The sequence below is a fragment of the Dendroctonus ponderosae genome, unplaced genomic scaffold, assembly GCF_020466585.1.
Source record: "Dendroctonus ponderosae isolate FM_Combo_2020 unplaced genomic scaffold, Dpon_F_20191213v2 Dpon_F_20191213_2, whole genome shotgun sequence".
Taxonomy (NCBI): Eukaryota; Metazoa; Arthropoda; class Insecta; order Coleoptera; family Curculionidae; genus Dendroctonus; species Dendroctonus ponderosae.
The window spans coordinates 17,186,348-17,191,577 of record NW_026018165.1 but is presented as its reverse complement, the minus strand read 5'-3'; the positions used below and the strand labels follow the sequence as shown (position 1 = coordinate 17,191,577).

At 35.0% G+C, this 5,230-nt stretch overlaps 2 protein-coding genes and 1 long non-coding RNA gene across 11 annotated transcripts in view; 2 read left to right on the top strand and 1 right to left on the bottom strand.

Moving 5' to 3' along the window:
• LOC109536729 overlaps positions 1 to 5,230 on the top strand; it is a 57,732-nt gene that overhangs the window by 40,420 nt on the left and 12,082 nt on the right. The gene's annotated exons all lie outside the window — the stretch shown is intronic.
• The window catches only part of LOC109536637 (suppressor of cytokine signaling 2), a 19,157-nt gene that overhangs the window by 7,277 nt on the left and 6,650 nt on the right, over positions 1 to 5,230 (bottom strand). The gene's annotated exons all lie outside the window — the stretch shown is intronic.
• Positions 7 to 3,140, top strand: LOC125503376. The gene is made up of 2 exons (XR_007280797.1): positions 7 to 460; positions 1,254 to 3,140. It is a non-coding gene; the product is annotated as an uncharacterized LOC125503376 (long non-coding RNA).

Below are 5,230 nucleotides of genomic sequence, written 5' to 3'. Positions count from 1 at the left end.
TTTCTTCGTACGCGGACAATACAACCCTCTGCTTCTTGGAGTATCTGGGCATAGATAATGACATAGATGGAGACAAGTGTGAGTGAGCCACCATGAGACTAAAAAGTAAAAGTGGCTTTTTCTCTAAACACGACGTTAATGTCCAGAAAAGTTGATTAGCTGATCGGAATGAAATTTTCTTTACCAAAAGCATCCTTGTAGGAATTTAATATGTACCCACTATCTGTCATAATTTACCAAACATGTAACCATAGCAACGGGGGGATAACAACACAAGACGTCAAGACGAAACGACACTAATTTCAAGAACGCCGCGTAAATTCATTTTAAAGAACCCCATTTAGTCAAAAGAGTCAGTATATGTACTTCTCTGCAAGGCGAAAAGACGCCAGCCGCACTTGTAGTGTCGGTTAATCACCCTTAGGCCATTAGCAACATCCTACATCGTCTTTGCCCTAGGGTAAGTAAAATAATTTATTTTATTTAAAGTTGCACTGATTTATTTAAGGTTGAAGCACAGAAAGGTGGGTTGATGGAATGAATAATAGCAAATTTGCACGGTGATAAAATTCCCAGTATTTTTAACAGGTTTGAAACATGTGTAGAGTTAAACAAGTGAACAATCATATCGTTCTATTTGATCAAATTCAATCTCAAGTGAAAGAATGACGTTTTTTTTAAATATTTTTAATGAAGACGTTTTGAACAATATGGCCATAAACGAGGCCTCTTTGAATTTCTCTTCAAAATTCTCGAATTTTGTGACCCTGACATCACTTCTGCTTGAAAATTATTTTTAGGACGACTGACGACAGAAGTGTATCACCGTTCAATATACGGTACCCGCATACTTCTACATACCTACCTACTCAGATTATCAGCAAATAGCTATCATGTTTATCGAGTACTCGAAACAACAATTACGTTTTTGTTCTCCGAACTTTCGTAGTGATGATTTCATGGAACTTTTTTTTAAGTTGCGCAGTCATATTCCAACAAGTAATCGCGTGGGTACATACGCGGCCGCAACTGATTAACTGAACTGCATTTGATATATTGAACCATCTTTTTTGTTCGATTTTTCACTTCTAGGTACCTACATGAAATTAATTATAAAATAGTAACCGTGCATGTTTTAAATAATGATGTCGTACCGAAACGTAGGAACTTAATACGTTTCGTTTCCATTGGCTTCTTAATTATACCGCAATAATTCCGTATAATCCTACTTTTCAGAATTACTTAAATTTCAGAACTGTGAGTGTAGCCGCCAGTTTATGAACAACCGCACGCAGAGAAACAAGAATTCCAGACCCCTGTGTCACTTCGGGGAAAAGACATAATGAGACGATTTTGCGAATTTGGTTGCAGGGTTCCATCGCAGAGCCGTTCCAAGAATGAGATCCGATAAGATCCACCTATTAATTTGTGATATACAAGTTTGATGACGGCCACGATTACAATAATGATTATAATTGGTAGTGGATCGCAGATATAAGCTGATTGCTATGTCGGATCAAGCCGCTGCTGACTAACCAACAGAGACGTTCCGAAGAAATGAGCAAAAATGCAAAACATCGGCAAATTTCTGTGGAAATGTGAAAGTGTGCTTGCATAGCAATAAATACCGAGTGTCTATCTGTTTTCAACAGATTTTTCAACAGTTTCACAGTTTTCAATCGCAATTTTTTTAATAACTCGCGACGATTAATTAAACTCGCAGAATCGCGCGTTAGAACAATTGCGAACAATTCCATAAAAAAGTGGAAACTATGAAAGTTGCTACACAAATAGTACAAAGTTTTTTCTATTCAATAGTTCAATCCAGTTTTCAGTCCACTTTGAATTTTGAAAATATTGTGACACTATAGTGGAAAAATGACGCGAAAAAAGCTGCGAAAAAAGGGAAAAAATACGCAAATTTCCACACTTGTAGAGGAACAATTCATCTATTGAATAGGTTGAGACACTCTTGCATTTTATCATTGACCTTGACCTGAAGTACAGCCCTCATAGCGATCGGCTTGCTTTTTGAAAGCAATTTTACCGAATTCGCTGTCGTAATTTCTATAAGCCTTTATGTAATAAAATCATTGTTGATAACAACTGTGCTATTCCACGAAAGTGCGCTAAAACAATGCCATATGATCGTACACCGGTTCCTGGAAGTGCTCGTCTGTAGAACATTTGATTAATCCTTATCCTAACATTGTGAGCCCAATAAACTTACATCATGTGAAACGAGACCTGTGGAATCAGGAATGCTTTGATGTGCTTTAACTTATGAAACTGAAGCATTTACCAAATACCATTGGTTTATTAATTGAATATTGTTCAGGGCTTCTCCCATAGCTGTATTATCATCGGCAGTTGTAGTTCACCCAGCATACTTTTCAGGGTTTAACTTATAGAGTTTTTATTTTTTCCTCCAAGTTCAAAACATGAATTGGTTTTTTTTTCTGAATATTAACTCTTGGCGACCAAAATTCACGTTTTGTCTATGGGCTAAAGGAACCCCTCCTTTTTCTTAGGCGAATTATAAAAAGACCGTTGCAACACTCATCCTAATATTGAAATTAATACAATATCAACAAATATCAGGCAAGACAGTCAACGCAAACAATAGAGTATAGATTCGTATCAGATTGGTCAGCCGTCGACCACGTTTCGAAGAAGTGATTTAAAAGAGGCGTCCCATTTTTCGAGAAAACTGTGCTTCGTAGAATGTGGGACCGGTCTTCTTAGTGCTCTTTTTTCTTTGTAGCTTGAGGCCGAGCCCGGGCCGACCCTCAAATCGCAATGTATAAGAGAATGATTAAGCACAGTTTTCTGGGAAATGCCAACAGCGAAAAGTCTGCTGGAAGAAAACCTTCTACATAATGTGCATCAGGTTCGTTATTGTTTTATTGCATATTCGAGCTAATTTGTTTTTTGAATATGAAACGTTTGAAAATATTCAATGACAAACTTAACCACAATTCTTCATTTCAAACTTTAACTAACGTCCATCGTGTTCAATGGATTTCATTGAATTTTAAAGCTTTGTCATCCCTCTATCGACCTGCAGACCAGTACATAAAAACATGGACAAGTCGAAAATTGTCGAACATTTTTTCGATTCATTGGTCTGGCTAAAATCGGACTTGAATAGTTAAACGGAAATAGTTTCTCATTATGCCATTCAAAAATCATTAACCACATCTATTAGCTATGTGTCGGTCTAACTAGGATTCATCATAATTTTCTGATTTTTGGGAAGCACAAAATTCCAATTAGAAAATAAATTAATTTGAAAAATTACCTTGACGTTTCGATAGCTATTTTCTGTTTTTTTCTTTCTTCTTTTTTAAAGACAAAAGTTTGTAAAAAAATGAATCCGCCTCAACAATATAGAACTTATCGATTACATGGTGTTAAATGGAGTATTTTTCTTTCACTTTACCAAGTCGATTTGACATGCAGTTGATTCATATTTGTCTCAATGAACCAATTCTAATGTCACTTGACAATTTTATTCAATATTGAAAATTTCTCCTCCATAAGGGCCTGTACAAACTTTTTCGTCTTCCCCCGTAGCTCACAGAGGAATTTTTTTTGCATCAACCAAGTCGATTTGTCATGTAACTTTTCCATATCTAGCCACATGCCAAGGAATAGTTCGAAAAAGAATAAAAACATTTTTGGCCAAAAATTTTGGTGGGCGTAACCCCGCGATATTTTCGAAATATTTTTTTTTCTTCGAAACGAAGCTTCCTCTCGGAAAATGCTATTCTTTATAAAATCTATCTCATCGAGCGCTAGTAGATTTCCAGTTTTCGACAAAATCGGTATCAAAATCAATATATCGATAACCAAAAGAGCTGAACTGAGTCTAATCGGTAGTCGATTGACCGTCTCAAGCTCGATTAAAAAGATGTATTCACTTTTTCGCTACGATCGATAATAAGCGAGTAATTGACGATTTTCTAAAATCATGCAAAATCTTGGGAAAAATTTTCGAAATTTTCCCCAATTTTGAGATGTGAAATTTCGGTCAAATTTTGACATAGGAGGCCTTTACTGATCCAAAGCAATCCATTACACTTAAAAAAATCCGATGACGTCATTACGTCCCACCAAGAGTGAAGTTCCATATGAAAATTCAAACTTTTATAGTGTCAAACTAATCTATCGATAGTAGATCGACAATGTACTAAAGCACGTGGCACTAGCGCTTTTCGTTAATTAGCTATAAACACATTCAATGTTTCGCTTCACACGGGCTCATATGGGAGCGAAATTTTCATTTTGATTTTGGAATGTGAAAAATGCGAATGAAAAACGCCGAATAATGTCAAACTGTTTGACAGGCTGCATTTATGTCTTCAAAACAATAGACTAAAAAAATGTTGTGCGTCACGGGACGCTCGACAGAAGTGATAACTTCATAAATTAATAGAAGCCATAAAATATTGAACTTGTTTAACGCATGATGGCAATAATAATTTCAATATTCTTGTTTAGGCTAATAATGTATAAATGGATCAGAAATAGGCAAAATTTAATTTAATTTCCTTTTGAATGTAAAATATATTTTTATTTGCAACATTTAACATTCTTTAACGAGATGTTGTACATATTGCTTTTCTTGGGTTTGTGTAAACTCTTCTTCTTGAGTTTCTCTATTTTTTTGTCGTAATTTCTTATTTGCTTTGTATAATCTTTGACGTTCGGCACTAGTTCGGGGTTGATGAAAGCTACTTTGAGTTGATCTATTACTTAATACTCCTTTTTTAGCACGAAATCGTTTTTAGCGTTCAGCATTACTTAATACTTTTCGCATTATAGCATGTTTTTGTGACTGCTCTTGTGTATGTTGTTTATAAACGTCTGCTACAACTTGTATCTGAATAGGCCTAAAGAATAAATAAATTTTGGTGATTGGAAGACGTTCTATCTGTTTAAAATAGACGGTAAAACAAGGAAGAGCTATAGAGACAGGATACAGTTGACATACTATATGTATACATAATGTAAGCCATCGCGCGTATGTTGAAAAAAAAATGATAAATGAACTAATCCAAGGCTAAAATTTTTTATCTAAATTGAGAAGAGTTAATCATAAAGGAATCAAAGGGTATTGAAGTGTAAAAATCTATTTTGATGCGTGGTAAACACAATTAATCATAGAAATAATATAGAGAATTGAAAATAAGCCCTAATAAATTCGTTTTACATATTTTGCAACTAT